The sequence below is a fragment of the Melopsittacus undulatus genome, chromosome 6, assembly GCF_012275295.1.
Source record: "Melopsittacus undulatus isolate bMelUnd1 chromosome 6, bMelUnd1.mat.Z, whole genome shotgun sequence".
Taxonomy (NCBI): domain Eukaryota; kingdom Metazoa; phylum Chordata; class Aves; order Psittaciformes; family Psittaculidae; genus Melopsittacus; species Melopsittacus undulatus.
Window position 1 is genome coordinate 27,255,417 of NC_047532.1, and position 16,728 is coordinate 27,272,144.

The 16,728-nt window shown below is 39.6% G+C and overlaps 1 protein-coding gene across 7 annotated transcripts in view; it reads left to right on the top strand.

Moving 5' to 3' along the window:
• The window catches only part of PXYLP1 (2-phosphoxylose phosphatase 1), a 59,833-nt gene that overhangs the window by 19,171 nt on the left and 23,934 nt on the right, over nt 1-16,728 (top strand). The gene's annotated exons all lie outside the window — the stretch shown is intronic.

Consider the following 16,728-nt stretch of genomic DNA (forward strand, 5'->3'; position numbering starts at 1 on the left):
TTTTTGTATTTAAATATTTGGTTGTTGTGTGTTTGGTTTTTTTTTCCCAAGTAGGAAAATAAATGTAAGAATAAAGATAGCACATAAAACTATGTAGAAATCTATACAATCTAGAGAGTTTTCAAATCAGGCTATCAGAAAAAAATAATATTAATTTTGTAGTGCAATTAGGTAATTGAATGCGATTGAATGCTCCCATGAAAGAGACAAAACACATTTGAGTAAAAACTGCTGCAATTTCTATTCTATATTGCATCAGACCAGAAGAGATTGAGAAAACTGCTGTGAGAGGATTGAGTGTTGGAACTTTTTCTTACTTGTACCCTCAAACAAACTTTGAAAAGTAGAATTGGCTTATCAGAAGTGGCCAGTTTGAAGAAAAGTTAAGAAAAATATAGATGAAAGATTCATTATGTTGTGCTTTGGATCACTTAATCAGGGGTCAGTCCAAAGGGCTGTCACTTACTGATGACTAGGCAGGAAGGTGGTGCTGAATGCAGGTTCATGTCTGTTAATAAATGTGCCAGGTGACTGCTATCACCTAGTTCATGAATGATAATATTTACTACGTAAAGCCATGTTTTGTGTAATCTGGTATGTACTAAAACATGTTAATGTAAACAGTTGTTCTTAGAAGGCAAGGAAAATGCTTATCCGTAGTATAGGATAATATTATTTGTTGCTGTTGCACTGTGTTTTGATGTAAGAGTGTGGTCCTACTGCTCTGTGCTTTTTTTTTTTGCATATTGTGAAAAACCTCCAAGCAAACCCAGACCCAGAGGATTATTTTAGATTTAAAATGTATCTTTTGCAATATGATGAACAACTTGAAAAAAAAAGCGGGGGGGGGAAGGCAGGGGAAGAAACGTTGTAGGTTTATGTTGGGGTTTTTTTGTGTGTTTAAACCCATCTGCATGTAATATGGGGACTTATGTGACCAAATTGCTTTTTCAGCCTCCTGCAGGTGCAGGTGAGTGGGTCTGATTGCAGCTTGTTCTGTCTGTTAGGCGCTCTGTGGCTCCGGCCTTGACGTTACCTGGTTGGTTAGGAAATTGTGCATAGTTTGAACATCCTAGAGGAACTTCAACAGGAGTATGAAAGCAAATTGTTAACAAAAGTGACCTTTATTTAGAGATAAGGAGGTATGCATATACAATCACAAAATGGTTAGGGTTGGAAAGAAACTTAAGATCGTCTAGTTCCAAACCCCCTGCCATGGCAGAGATGTCGCACACTAGTACGGGTCACTCAAGCCTGTGTCTGACCTTTAAATTGACAGGGGTGGAGCATTCACAACGTGTTTGGGCACCCAGTGCCTCACCACCCTCACTGTAAAGAACTTCCTTGTATGTAACCTAAATCTCCCCAGTTGAAGTTTTAACCTGTTACCCCTTGTCCTGTCACTACAGTCCCTAATCAATAGTCCCTCCCCAGCATCCCTGTAGGCCCCCTTCAGATACTGGAAGGCTGCTATGAGGTCTCCACGCAGCCTTCTCCAGGCTGAACAGCCCCAACTTTCTCAGCCTGTCTTCATATGGGAGATGCTCCAGTCCCTTGATCATCTTTGTGGCCCTCCTCTGGACTTGTTCCAACAGTTCCATGTCCTTTTTATGTTGAGGACACCAGAACTGCACACAATACTCCAAGTGAGGTCTCATGAGAGCAGAGTAGAGGGGCAGGATCACCTCCTTCGACCTGCTGGTCACGCTTCTTTTGATGCAGCCCAGGGTACGTACAGTTGGCTTTCTGGGCTGCAAGCACACACTGCTGGCTCATGTTCATTTTCTCATCAACCAATGCCCCCAAGTCTTTCTCCACAGGGCTGCTCTGAATCTCTTCTCTGCCCAACCTGTAGCTGTGCCTGGGATTGCTCCAACCTAGGTGTAGGACCTTGCTCTGGGCCTTGTTGAACTCCATGAGGTTTGCACCAGCCCACCTCTCAAGGGTATCAAGGTCCCTCTTGGATGGCATCTTTTCCATCCAGTGTATCAACCAAACCACGTAACTTCGTGTCATCACCAAACTTGCAGGTGTGTCAGTTGCATTTTATCAAAAGAGGAAGTTATTTTTCAGTGAATTAGAAGATAACATTTGTACAAGTAGAGGTCCAGAAGATGTTTGAGGGGGTGCTTTAAAAAGCTCTTAAGGTACAGCAGGCAGACATCAGGAGGCTTAGTGCCAATTCCAAAATACATGTAGAAATTTTTACATAATGAGAACTGTAATAAAGGCTAGCACAAACCAGGTAGTTTAAAGTATACAGGTAATCTTATATTGCAACTTCTACCAGCTTCAGATTGTAGAGCAATTTCTTCAAACTTGGAGCAAAGGTCATCTCCAGAGGAAAGACAAAGCTCTCTTCTTCTATCACCATATAAAACTATTATGGAAACCAGCAGGAATTTGGAGAATTTAAAAAACAAACCAAAGTCTTAAAGCCAAAACCAGTTTTTCCCCTCTGACCACAAAACAATCCACTATCTGCAAAATTATCTTAAGAGTCTACAAGTGTTTAATGGTCTGCTTTCAGATTAAACATAGGTGTACATTTCTAAGTCTTCTCCAAGTTACAGTCCCTGACTAGTTTAACATTAAATTAAGAAAACACTTGGTTCTGAACTTGAGCTTTTACTGAAGTGGGCATGCAAATATTTAAGGAAGTGTAGTTTAAGTACTGTGTTAGGGCAGAACATTTAGTCAATCTCCACGACTAATACAAATTCATAAAATTGCAGTTTTGATAAAAGTGGATCAAGTACTAGCACATGGTGACCCACAAGCTGACTCAGTAAAGCAGTAACCCCCTTAACATCCATTAGAAAACATCTGTCAGGCCCTCTGAAACTGCATGATATGGAGCACTTCACTGCAATAGAGCAGTGAAGGCTGGGAACTTTTAAGTGTCTAGCTCCTCTTAGACACTACATACTACATAGACATAGACACTACATACTTAGTAGGTCTGTATTTACCATTTGTTTCATATTCCCATATTGAAGGTCCTTCCTTGCACTGAATCGCTTCCTCTTAACACGTAACATAGTACAGAGCCATGCATCCCTCACAGTTTGATTCTTGCTGCTGCCCAAATTGGTAGTAATGTAGCCTTGTTTTATTTATTAAGGGTTTTCTTTTGTTCCTTTTTTCTGAAAGCAATATGCTTCTTTTTCTTCAGACTGTAAAATTCAGTTTCAAAATTTTGATCCCTTCTGAGCTGCCTGGAGAAAAAATGTGATCATACTGCTTTATTATAACCGAATACTGCATTCTGTTTTAGGACCCTCACAAAGACAGATATTGAGGTGCTGGAGCAGATCCAAAGAACAGGGAAGCTGGTGAAGAGTCTGGAGCACAAGTCTTATGAAGGACAGCTGAGGGAACTGGGATTATTATTATAACTATTCTATGATTCTATGATTATTTAGTCTGGAGAAAAGGAGGCTGAATGGAGACCTTAATGCTGTCTCTACAGCTACCTGAAGGGAGGTTGTAGTGACGTGAGGGTCAGTCTCTTCTCACAAGTAAGCAACAGGATGAGAGAAAATGGCCGCAGGGTGCACCAGGTGAGGTTTTAGACTGGATATTAGTAAACTTTTCTTCACTGAAAGGGTTGTCAAGCACTGGAGCAGGCTGCCCAAGGAAGTGGTTCTGTCACCATCCCTGGAGGTATTTAAAAGAGGTGTAGATGTGGTGCTTTGGCACATGGTTTAGGGGTGGACTTGGCAGTGCTCAGTTAATGGTTGGACTCCATGATCTTAAAGGTCCTTTCCAACCTGTATTATTCTATAATCTGTGGCTAGTTTGGTTTGCTTTGTTTGAAGGGAGCTAACTCCTGAAACATTTGGAGTGGAAATGGATGTTTTATGCTGTTGTGAGATTGCGATTCTCTCTTAGCAAGCAGTGCACAGCTTTTTGGAGGAGGATTGGTCATTTTGACATACTACTGCTTTTCTAAGCAGCGAATGTTGAAAATATTTCTTCCTTTCAGTGCTAAATTTGTTTGTTTACAAATGTGAATCAGTAACAGTAGAGGCATAATTATACAAATGATACATATTTTTTTTTAAACTTCTGCTTTAGGGCAGAGCATCACTCCTGTAAATGCTTGATATTATATCCTCTCTTGTCCACACGTGGCACTGTGGTAATCTGAAGCCAAACTTGTGAGAGGTAGCTGACTGAACTAAAGGGAGTGGTGAAGGCCATGTTCAGCTGGTTTTCTGTAGGTTCTGACTCAATATTATGAACAGCCTCCACTGGGATGTCTGTCCCATGCTTGAGCTGTGAGAGTTCAGGAATTGCTTGCAGCAGTTCGCCACCAGGCAGAGAGAAATCAATGCTGGTTTACTTTAATAGGCTATGCTGTGAAGGGTCTGAAATTGCTTAGTGGGCAGGGATTCCTGCAGCCATAGTGAAATGGAGGTGATAGGTGTTGTGTTGGCAGTCCTAATGTAAGTCTGTCCTTCCTTGTAAAACAAACTCCCAAGGCAATTGTTTTAGAGCTAACAGTTGTCACATCTCAGATTTATATATGTTCGGGAAATTCAGAAATGTCGAGGAAAATAACTAGGATTGGACCTCAGAGTCTTCAGTTGTGGTAGGCGGGGCATGGATCCAGGATCCATGGAATACTCTATGTCCTGTTTGATGTTTGTTCGTGTTCCCTTTCTCTTCTGTCTTAGTTTCTGAGTTCCAATCTAAACGAGTCTGCTTTCTTATGTTGTTTTTCCTCCAGGACTGGTGCTTTACGTGGATACTAACACTTTAACTTCCAGGGTAAATAATTGAGAAAGTTTCCCCCAGAATCTCTCTCGACAGCAAACAGCTTTGAATGCTTAAAGTATTCTGTCCCACCAACAATTGCAGTGGATGGACGTGGACCATTTGTCAAGGATCATTCTCACCAGAGCCGAAGCTACTCTCTGTGTTATATCTGCACTGCTGTGGTACCAGTGGTGTAGAAGGCAGCTGTGCTGAGCAGTCAGTTCACATTTGTCAAATGTTGTGTGCTGGATTAGCTTGCTGGATCAAATACCAGCTAAATCTTCCTTATTTCCTTATCCTGTGAAGAGGGAGACATGTACGCACACTGCATTTTGACAGACAGTTGGAGAAAGGACTTTTATTTTTAACTGTAATAGTAATTCTTCAAGGTGATGTAGTTGCTGTGTATCCCATAAGGTATCTTCCTTCCTTCTGCCAGAGTCCTCTGCCAAGTAGGTTTTGGACAATGGGGGACTTGACCAGTTGTGCTGTTTATGCCCTTGTACAGGAGCAAAAGGCAGAGGGTCTGAGTATGGTCTCTTTGTATGCTGTTTCCCACTGCATGAGGTGCTAGGCTTGCCTGCCTGAGGTGCTGCCAGCTGGCTCCTGGGTATTTCACTTGGAGCAGTAGGGTAAGACGACTTTCTTGAAAAATTCCTACTTTTTTTTTAAGCTACTTACATAAATAATGCCTTAGGTTTTGACTCTGAATGTATGTGGTGGATGGTACGAAAATGAGATTTGAGGCATGTTTGAAAACTTCGTAGTTTCGCCAGAGTTGTTTACCATTTCTAGTAGGCACATAGAAGACCCTTAAAAAGGGGTTTATACTTGATTAAAACTTACAAATCGTAATTGTTCTAGGCATCTTTTATATAATTGTGTGGCCTGGACTTTGAAGCAAAAGACTGGAAGCCAGATGTGTTCTCACATTCAGTTTGGCTGTTGTACATTGTGAAATCTGGACCAGATCAGCAATAGAGGAAAACCCTCATGAATGGCAAATACCTCTGAATTTTGTATGTTTTAATTTTTAAATAGATTAGAAAAATGCAGTGTTAAAGGTTACAAACTCTCAATATGTTCCACTGCTGGTTGAAAGCACACTACGTCATCTCTGTCGGATAATTATAGTGATGAGAGTTTGTTTGGGAAACACACTGAAAGGGTGGCTGGTTGGCTTCCAAGCCAGGTATGATTGACAGCTTAAAGTTTTATTGGGAATTGTCATTGTTTCCCTCCTGGTTTATGTTTGTGTCCAGATCTATGTAAAAGAGTGGAGAAGTATTTTCCTTACAGTGTCATTCCACACATGTTTTTATTTTTCCCCTCTTTGTCTGTCATGTAAATGGTCATGGTTCTAAAATGATTTAAAACTTCAGCACTAGAAACAAAAGAACTGGCTTTGATAGACTTTTTGGTTAGTTCTAAAATGAAATAATGTTTTTCTCTTAAAAGACTTCAGTGTTTGCTTTGTCAGAAGAACTGAAGAATGGAAAAATGACCTGTGCTGGACTGTGGGCTGTATTTTTGTCTCTGTAAATGTAATGCTGCTGACTAAAACTGGGCAGTTCACTTCTGTGCAAACAGAGTGAATGCAAGTTGGGATACTTTATTCTTGTTTGCTAGAGAAATACCTCAACCATTGCAACCTTTTCCTTCATACTCTGTGCTCTGTAAAATGCCCAGACCAGTGCAAAGGGATTGTAAATGCAGTGGTTGGAGGAGTTGCTATACAATAGAAATGGATCAGTGCAGCTAGATTTAAGTGTGCTGTAAGGGCTGTGGTCCTGCAACCTCACACTGAGGGGAAAAGGCAAAATTTAGGACCCTGTCAGTGTTAATTACACTGGTTAGCCCTTAGGTCAGCTCAGGAACAGGAGTTTGCAAGTATGCCTGAAGAGCTGCTTTCTTTTTTTTCCCTTACAATTGGTGTAGTACATGAGAACCCAATTACTGGGTGAGCACAGACCTTCCACTGTATTGAAACATCTATGACTGACTGCAGAAGCCTTAAGGTGGGTCTCCTCAGGATGCTTCAACTATTTATCTTTGAATTATCTTGAATAAACCAAACTGAGAAAAAATTTAAGTAGCTGTTAAGATGCCAAGTATAATCTCTCTAAAGCTTACTTGACAATGACTGCAGACTTTTTTTTAATTGAATGAAGCTAATTTTTTTTTCCAGTGAGGCACATATCTTTATTTTACTTTGGTTTTTATTTTTGTTTACATGTACTGAAAGCCTAAAGAAAGTAATAGTCAACAGAGGACTAAAACTATAGTGGGAAAGCATCTCTTTACTTGCTGTATAACCCTGTGACACGCATAAACTACAGACCTTCCTTTTGAGCCTGCCTGCTTCAGACACTTCAGAATCATGAAGTTCCCGGCTTTCAGGCAGATCCTGCATATGGAGCTTCTCTTCTGGCTTGAAGTTTCCCTAAATACTTTAATACCTTGCTCTGTGCCTCAGGCCTGTCTTTGATAAAAAGAATTCTGGTACCTGCAACTGTTTTTTAGGATGTCAGTCACTACCCTGGCAGGGTGCTGGTTCCCATGTAAAGTGGAGTGTAAGGAGGTTTTTTGATTTTTTTTCTTTTAAATAATTTTTTCTGCCTTGATGCTTCAGGTTTGGGTGTTGATGTTTCAGCATGTCTAGAGATGACATTTTGCTTTTCCAGTAATAATTTCCCTCAACTTTGTCATCTGGTTTTGCACTGGAGGTTTTGGTTTTACAGATGAGTCATGGCAAACAGAAATCAGGATTCTCCACAAGGAAAACCAGTAGAGTTTTATTTTGTCAGCCTGAGGGATGCAGCCAGCTCTTACTCTATAAAGACCATATGGGCATTGTATGTGACCCACCAGGATGTTGCCTGTAGGAGGCAGTTTTTTCCTCTTGGAATCCTCTTTGCACCCTGCTCGGTGGCTCAATACAGCTGTACAACAGCAACACTGCAGCATGGTATCCTCACCACTGCTCACTGCATCTCCTACCACAATAGAAGCTGTAGCTCAGTAGGTGCTGGATGGTCTGAGGAGGAGGAGGCTCCAGGCAAGTGTGTGCCAGGGTCAAACACTCAGCGGGGAATTGCAGGTGGGAATAGAGGTAGAAGCTGAGGGGGTGAAGCATTCCTGTTCAGCCTTTCCATTTGCAAAACCAGATGTGCTTCCTCAAGTTGTGAAGCTGTAAGTGTGCCACTGCAGAGCTGCCACTTTTCCCCCACCCCAAACCAGACTGGGAGTGTGAGCTGCACCCACAGCCTCATAACCAGAGACTGCCGTGGGATGCCAAGAGGAGCTGGGATATGTGAAGTCTGTGCGAAAAAAAATGCGTGACTTGGTTTTTTTTTTCCAGAACTTAATTTCTGAAGAAGAAGGGTGGAAAGACTCCAAGGTATTCAGTAAAAAGATAATATAAGCTTCTAGCTGTTTCTGGATAGAATACATATCCTTACCATCTCTCTAAGGTGAATTCCTTACCCATTTTAGCATTGTTTCACCTGGAGAAGAAAATGCTCTGGGGAGACCTTAGAGCAGTCTTCAAGTACCTAAAGGGGCCTACAAGGAATCTGAAGAGGGACTTTTTACAAGGGCATGTAGTGACAGGACAAGGGGCAATGGCTTTAAACTGAAAGAGGGGAGATTTAGACTAGATGTTAGGAAGAAGTTCTTCCCTGTGAGGATGGTGAGGCACTGGCACACATTCCCCACAGAAGCTGCAGCTGCCCCATCCCTGGCAGTGTTCAAGGCCAGGCTGGACAGGGCTTTGAGCAACCTGATCTAGTGGAAAGTCTCCCTGCCTGTGGCAGGGCACTGGAACTACATGACCTTTAAGGTCCATTCCCACCCAAGCCATTCTGTGATTCTACAATCTCTTACTGTTCCTTACCAACAAGCAGTAGCTACTCATGTTTCGTATTTTAAGAATATAATTTCTTCAGTGGAAGAAAAAAATTTAAGAGTATTGCTTTTTCCTGATTTATTCAGCTAATTATATTTCAAAAGCCACAACTTTAGACTTCTTGATGCAGGGAAGCTGGTTTTGTCATGTGTTACCAGCATACAAAATTAAAATGAGACCAGATACATCCCTCCCTGAATTTGCCTTCAAGCTTATAAGCATGGCAGATTTTCCACTAATGAGAAGTCTCTCTGGGTTTTTTGAAAGTACTGATTTAATCTGAATTTAAGATTAAAGGGAAAAATAAGCCACAAATAATATATACAAGGCTGTGTACATTTTAGTAGTGAATGAAAACTAACTGTAAATATAAAGATATTTGTTAAAGATGCTTTTTATGTTGTAACTGCAGATACTTAAATAACTTTTTTTTTGTGATTCTCAAAAGGGGTGATATTACGTACTACAGAAGGCAGAAATTTAAGCCTTGAAGGGAGACACAATGAATGCTAGACAATGGCACTGTGGGACAATCTTCTTTTCTCCTACAAAAATAAATCAATAATTTTTAAATGCCTTCTTTAATTATAGGTCAGGTTAGGTTGCTTCAAACAGGATTTGACCTATAGAAATTACCTGGCAGGCTACAGAAATTCATAGGTCTTTAAATACATGTTTTGGCTTCATTTGTGATGATTATTTGAAATGTATTTAAGCAGATATTAATGTGAGCTGTTAAAACATATGTTTGAAAGATATTGTAAGTAAAACCTAGTATTTTGCAAAATCTAACAGCAAGTTACTAGTTAGGCTTCTGCAAACCCTTACTACAGTGTTAGATTATATTATGGAGAGAAGGAGACAAGACTAGAAAATAATAAGCATTTTAACGCTGTTTCTCTTAAAACCCAGCTCAAGTCTTGGTCCTAATATCTTCAAGAAAGTTTAAAAGTGTTGAAATTTTTGCTTCAGTCTTTTAATAATTATAGTGATACATCTTGCAATTATTTTAGAATAATTTTAAAAGGCTCAATGACTTTTTTAGGGACAGTCTTATAGACATGTACCTATCATTAATTTTTCTGAGCCTTGAATAGATAGTAAAAAAATGGAAATCAATATTCTCAGAAGGAAAAAAAATGTTGTTTTTACAGTAATTAATATTTTTGTCAGTCTTTACCTAGACAAATGCATTGATCTTAATTCTCTCTCTTTACATTTAACTTTGGAGTGAACTCTGTTTTGTTGCTAATAGTTAAGCTATCTTTGTTGGAATACCTGTGCTGTAGTTAAATCCTTCCTGTTCCTGCATCCTGGCAAACTGGGCTCTTGCTCTAATTGCAAATAATGCCACAATGAGGTTCCACCAGAAGATAACTTGTATGTTATATGTAGTTGTATTTTATTTAAACAAACCTGATCTATGTTTTCTTTCAGTGATGTGGGTAATACCTTTATCTTTCTACACACCATGATCTGGCTGTCTCAAGATACTTGGATTTATCACCAGAATGGGGCTGTAAAACTAAATGAGAGTAAAACATAAAATGAGGAAGTATCTAAATTTTTTTCATTATGATTATGTGAGACACACCTATATGTTTGTTGTGTGAAGATGTGAGACTGGCCTTTGCTCCTCCTAAAGCACTCTTCAGCCAAGGGCCCTCCTCTTGAGAGGCCTTGTGGAGGGCATGAGGCTCCCCAAGAAGTGAGTGTACTCCTTTGGTGACCTGGGGTAAGATTTTTGCAAATCAGTGATGTTCCAATGTAACTGCTAGAAGCTATATTGCAGTTGAACTCTTACAACCATGTGCATATATAGTCTTGCATGAAAGTCTGTGAAAATGCAGTTGGCTTTTGGGGGAGCTAATAGAAGATGATTGTATAGTGTTTTCTTCTTATGACTCACGGTTTATTGTAGTTTTTTTCCTACCTCTTCAGATATTGCAGTCATTTTACAGCCCTGTGAGCTTATGTTGTATTAGTCTATTATGAACTCAGTAGTGGGTTTTTTTGGAACCATTGCTTTGAACTGTCTGGCATTGCAGTTGCAGACAATTTGAGATACAGTACATAGGATTAAGTACCTCAGATTTTCTGTAAAGCTTTAATAAATGCTCTGGGTTTTGTTTGGTTTTTGTTTGTTGTTATTGTGGGGGGGTTTTAACATGAAGTATACCTCTTATTCCTATGCCACTTTTTTCTTCCTTCTTTTTTTCCTTCTATGAGCCAGTAGTTATTTGCCTTTTTATGTCAATTGAATGTTTTCTTAGAAAAGTGCAGTTTGTACTTTAACGTGTATAAACTTGATGATGGGTAATTTCAGTTAAGACATGACAGTGAAGAAATTTGGGCTTTTTCTTTTAAGAGTTGCTTGGTCATACCAAGCTTTAGTATGGCTGCTAACATTCTATGTTGTAGGTGGTTTTAGCCAGCATACGTAAATTTTGAACTGTATACGGTTGTCTGCACAGTGCATTGAGCAACCTGATTGGAGTTAGCTCTGCGTTGAGTGCTGTGTTGAAACAGATGACCTGCAGAGGTCCCTTCCAATCTAAACGGTTAGTTTATTCTGTAGCAGTAGACAGTCAGTTATTTATTTATTTAAGAGCAAATTCTTTTTTTTTTTTTTTTTAGGAATATCACCCTTATCAACTCAACAAAAGCATAGTAATGCAGTTCTTCGCTGTTCCTTTTCCATAGCTTTCTAATGCTGAGTCAAGCTGCCATATAGGTAATGGCAGATATGTTTTGGATTAGCAGGTCTTTTAAAGCCAAAAAAAAACAACCAACCTGTTCTAGGATTTTTCCATAGGTTAGTTGTATACTGACCTGAACTATGTTTTAGCATGTGTAATGTTTTTACATTCTGAAATTCGCCTTGTTTGTAGAAATACTAAAGAGGGATAGTTGTATCTCTAATGTGAAGCTATTACATTCTTTATAATCATAAGGTGTTTGGGATTTGGGTTTGGTTCAAGCAGGTGAAATCTGCACCGTATAAGCCCTCAATGCTCACAAGAATTCAGCCCCTCTGAGCAGGGTTTTCATTCTAGCTCCTGTTTGGGTTTTCCAGGATAACAGATTTCAGTTTTCTAGAGGCACTTGTGTGGATCCAGACCCCACAGCCGTGGGCTGCCAAGAAGATAGACGTGCTTTGGGCAGCTTTGGTCTTTGCTCACCTGTGGGTGAATAGGCAAAGGCATAGAGAACACCTGGGCATGATTCTGTCCATCTCTTTTACCCTCTGCTGAGCTTCCCTGTTCTGGCTGGTTGTGCTTTGGGTGCACTTTGGGAAGTGATTGTCACCTCTGAAAGTTTCTTTTCCATGTGCAATTTCTCAGCTGCTCATCCGCTTGCTATAGGCTGCTTTCCCTTATACCTTTGTTTTTTCATGTTTCGTAGATTATGGCATTGAAACAAAACCTGGGTGTCTTAAGCTAAGAAGGTAAAGACAGCCTCATCACTCTGCTTTGTTTTAGTACAAGCCCTTTATTAATCTTTTGCTGACCACTCTTAGACCAGCTTTCTGAGAATTCACAGTCAATTTATACTCTATTAGCTTTATCCCTCTTTAATTAGACCTTTTAGGACAATGCTATCTATTAATTGCAAATGGATTCCTCGTACATAGTTTGTTCTCCTTTCTTTGAGATTTGTGTTCTGCATCTTCATCAGAGGAATGTTCTGACTTAACTCTCTTTCCTCCTTGTCCAGAGTTCAGGCACAGAGTCTCAATGTGAGCATACCAAGAAACTATCATAACATCAGTGGTTATAATGCAGTTGTATTCCCCCATTTATGGGCTACGTGCCGTCTTCAGGAAATCATGGACGACTGCTTAAACGTTAGATATGATGATAGGTTTGTTGTTCAGAGCTGTGCTTTGTGCCTGCCTTAATCCCCACTGTGCTGCTGCAATTTTAGTTGAAAACTATTGTTTTTATGGATGTGCTAGTTCTCCTGTATATATCTGTTTCATATTCTTCAGATAGTTTTTCTGCATGTTTCTTCTTAGTCCTTTTAATTTTCCTCTTGCAATTTATCTTCTAGGCAGTTTTGTTCTTTTATCTGTGCTTTTGCTGGGCTTTCATTGCTGAAACGGTACAGTGATTTATTTAATGCAAAGTGTCTCATCATTTGACTGAAGATTTTTGGAAAATTTATTGTGTGTTCTTGGGCTTGTGTGTCTTCTGTGATTAATGAGGTTTCTGAGGCTGTACTGATTTTGAAGATTTTAGTGACTGCAGGCAGTTTTTGTTTGTTTGCTGTTTTTTTTTTTTAATCGTAATCTCTGTTTCCGAAGTTACTTCCCTTTTAAATTTTCAAAGCTCGCTCACCAAGAGAAAAGCAGTGCTTGCACATACTAAATGGCATTGTGGTTTATTGCTTAATGATGTTGGGTCTAAGCAGTTTGTGTTTAAAAGATTGAGGCTTTTGTGGACTTACTGCAGTGAATTGTTAAGTGTTGGAAAATGGAAGTGATCTCCCTTTATGATTTTTGTGAGATGGTTGGATTAAAAGAGCTGGAAACCCTAGGTATATGGTGTAATTTTGGGTTTACTAACTGCACACATTAATACTGATGAAGACAAGAAATAAGATTCACCATCTTCCTCTAAGCTTGTTTATGGCAAGTGTCTTAAAGATATCAATAACGCTGTGATGCAGAGAATGCTGCTTTGAATTTCTAAGGTTAATGACTGTGCCTGGACAGCCTTCCCCAGCACAAAAATCTGTCAGGCTCTACAGTATTAAATACATTGTTCTGGGCTTTACTGCTAGCAAACCCATGGCAGTTTTCTGTGCCCTGGTGCTGACAAGGACAAACAAGTGAGCTGGCTTGGCTCGGGTAAGCAGTGGCATATGGTGTTGAGATCACTTCCCTGAGCAGGTCAGGCTGTGGACAGAAAACAGTTGGGATTAGATATGAAACAGAAAGCTGCTAATTTAACGCAGTAGTGAAAATATTGATTTGAATTCGTAAGGCTTTTTATCTTGGAAGGACACTCGTGTAGAAAAGTGGCAGATGTCTGTGGATTGTGTTTGATGGATGACATTAACATATTAAACAGTTTTCATCCTGTGCCTTTGCAGAGGCTATGGCTGATCTGTAGACATGGTGGGCTTTCCTGCCTTTCCTGCCCTTGAGAGAGATTACTCTATCTGACCCAGGTGTGCAGACATAGAGATACTGCTGCGAAGTTCAGAAAGCAGCTCTGTTGGGTGGTGACAGAAAGATGCTTTTACTAGTGAGCAGATGTACAGAATTTGTTACAGCCCAAAAAGCTGCTGAATTGGTGTTCTGAAACCACAGGAGCAATGCTTGTAAAGATGGGCAAGGCAAAGATGTACTTTTAAATCCTTTAATCTTTTTGCTTTTACCTATGTGTTTTGTGATTTTAATCCTAAGAAGAGCCATAAGAGGCAATGACATGCACCTGAAGCTGTAGATAACCATATGCTATCTTTTAAAGCGGTAAAAAATATGTTATCTAGGATGATAAAAAACAATTGTACAGACTTTCTCTTTGAGGAGTAAGAGATTAGTTAGAGTTAATGAATTCCTTAAAGAATAATGCAGGGGAGCATGCATGTTACAGCAGCAGAGAGCCAATGTCAAAGATGTTAAGTGTTAGCGACAGATTGCTAGGGAAGAGAACAGGAGCAGCTGCTGAACTATCTTGTACTCTACTGCACAGGGAGTATTTTTGTATCATTCTCAGCTGCTGTCAATGAAACCATCACTGAAGCCAGAGGATTTGCAGTCCATGTTCCTGAGAAATTTTTTTTTGCCATGTTTCCTTCTGCAATGTTGAACACTTATTGTTGGCCTCTATGTTTGTGTTCAGTTCACATGTGAAAACAGCCAAGTGTCTTTTTTTTTTCAGTCATGATGTAATCATTGCTGCACAGCTTCCCACTCCAGTATTTGCAAGATCCAAAAAATACACAGGACAAAAAAGAATAATAAAGGTCACCACCCACAGGCAAATTATGGCAGTAGCATTCAGTGTATTGTGTCCTGCAGCTACCTTTTCATGTTGACCTTTATTTTGAGACAATACTATGGAAATGTGAAGATTTGCCAGCGATTTCTGAACACAGCTGATAAAAGCTGTTTTGAAAATCTGTTCTAGGACATCTCAGCTGGATTAGTTCATTTACCAGTTGCTGAGTTCTGTAGACAGACACAGGAGGGAGCTTTAGAATCTTATAGTAGTACTCATGAATTTTGTTAGATAAGTTGTTAGATAGTGTCTGGCTCTACTGTATTTATAAAAATTATGTTTCCAGGCCATAAAACCCCTCTACTTTGTATGCTTAAGCCTTGTGTGGTACCTTTCAGGACACTGATTTGGTAAAGTCAAAGTCATCTCACAGCCTGATAAGACACGACAGCTATGCAGATACATCAATGGGAATGACTTTATTTATAGCATCATGGTACAGTTTATGTAACACTTCTCATTTGTGAATCCTAATGAGACAAGGATAGGCAAGGGACCAACATAACTGCTTCATTGATGGGGCTTTTTTTGCATCTTGTCACTAAATAACCTGGAGCATGAGCAATATCTGACTTGAGTAATGTGTTCGTAGAGCAGGAAATCTGTCTGCCTGTCTAGATGTCTAGTAGGAACCTCCCCCATCCCCTTCAAATCGACTGGAGAGCCAAGCAGTCAAGTAATTAGTGAGAAGCTGGTAAGGAAAAGCTTTATTATGCAGATGTATTTATTTTAAAGAGAGGAGTACATTTAATTGATGGAAATATAAATCTTTTCCATGTTAAACAACATAGTGTTTCAGTGTAGTAGGAAAACAGAATAGAGAGTAATTTTTCACTCTGGGAGGAGAAGTGGAAAATTACTGTCTTCTTCAGAACTTGAAAAGGCTTGGGTTTCCAGTCAGTATAGCTATGTTATTGCTGTCAAGCTGAAAATCCTGGAAGCTATTTAAGCAGTGCCATATGCCCTTCTGAATTGTCAACTGAAAAACAACTGGGGGGTGGGGAACCCTAAAACTATAAAGCTCTTTCAGAGCCACATCTGGACTTAATAAGTACAAACACCCATTGTATAATTCAACGTACCTGATTAAATTCAGTCCCGAAAACACAACACTGCAAGGCCTGCCATGTTGTGCTTTGGTTAAAAAAAGATTTTCTTAACATATTTATTTTCCTTGTGTAAGTCAGACTGGGACCCTGTAAAAGAATCAGCAAAGCATAAAGCTAATGCAGCTGGAAATAAGAAACTTGTTCTCAGAAATACTTTCATGAGTTGTTTAAAGCTTTAAACAACTTTAAAGCTTTAAACAACTCATGTACTTTTGCCAGTAGTGAGAAAAAAAAAATAAATAAAAATCAAAGCTTGAGGAACTAGGAAAAAAAAATGGAATACAGAAAACTTCAGGTAGCATTTATTAAAATTTCTTATTTCCAGTAGATGCATCCATCTCAGCCTTGACACATGATTTTCCTCAGGTTACAAATGAAAATGAAGCCAGCAAACCAAAAAGAGCATTTGGTTTATTTTCACTGTAAGATGCATAATAGTGAGTTGCTGTAGCTGATGGTCTTGTTAGTTATATTGTCTGCTGCAATTTTTTCCTCAAAGGATGTCTTTGACAGTCTTTAAAACATAGCTGAAATACCTTTACTTTCAAGTATTTGTTAACAGGAAATCCAGCTGATGTTTTCTAGCGATCAGCCTGAAGATGATAACTTAATGGTGATGTTGAGTCACGTTAGCACACTAGTAATGCACTTGCTCCAGTGGGCAATGCGCAAGCTGTCATCTAGGTTTTGCCAGTCCTGGGGCATGTACTGTGCTTTGTTAGTGAGGCGCTGCCCAAGTGCTGTCTGTGATGGATCGACTGTCTTGGGTAATTATTATAAGAAGCAAGGCTTCAAGTGAAGTTTTGGGGAACAGTCATTATCTATGTACTTTAACTTGCATGGCACTACTTCTCTCATAGACAAAATGTGTACCTGTATATGACATTTATGAAAACTGTGATATGCAGCATGTGTCACAGCGTGCTGAGCTTCTCTG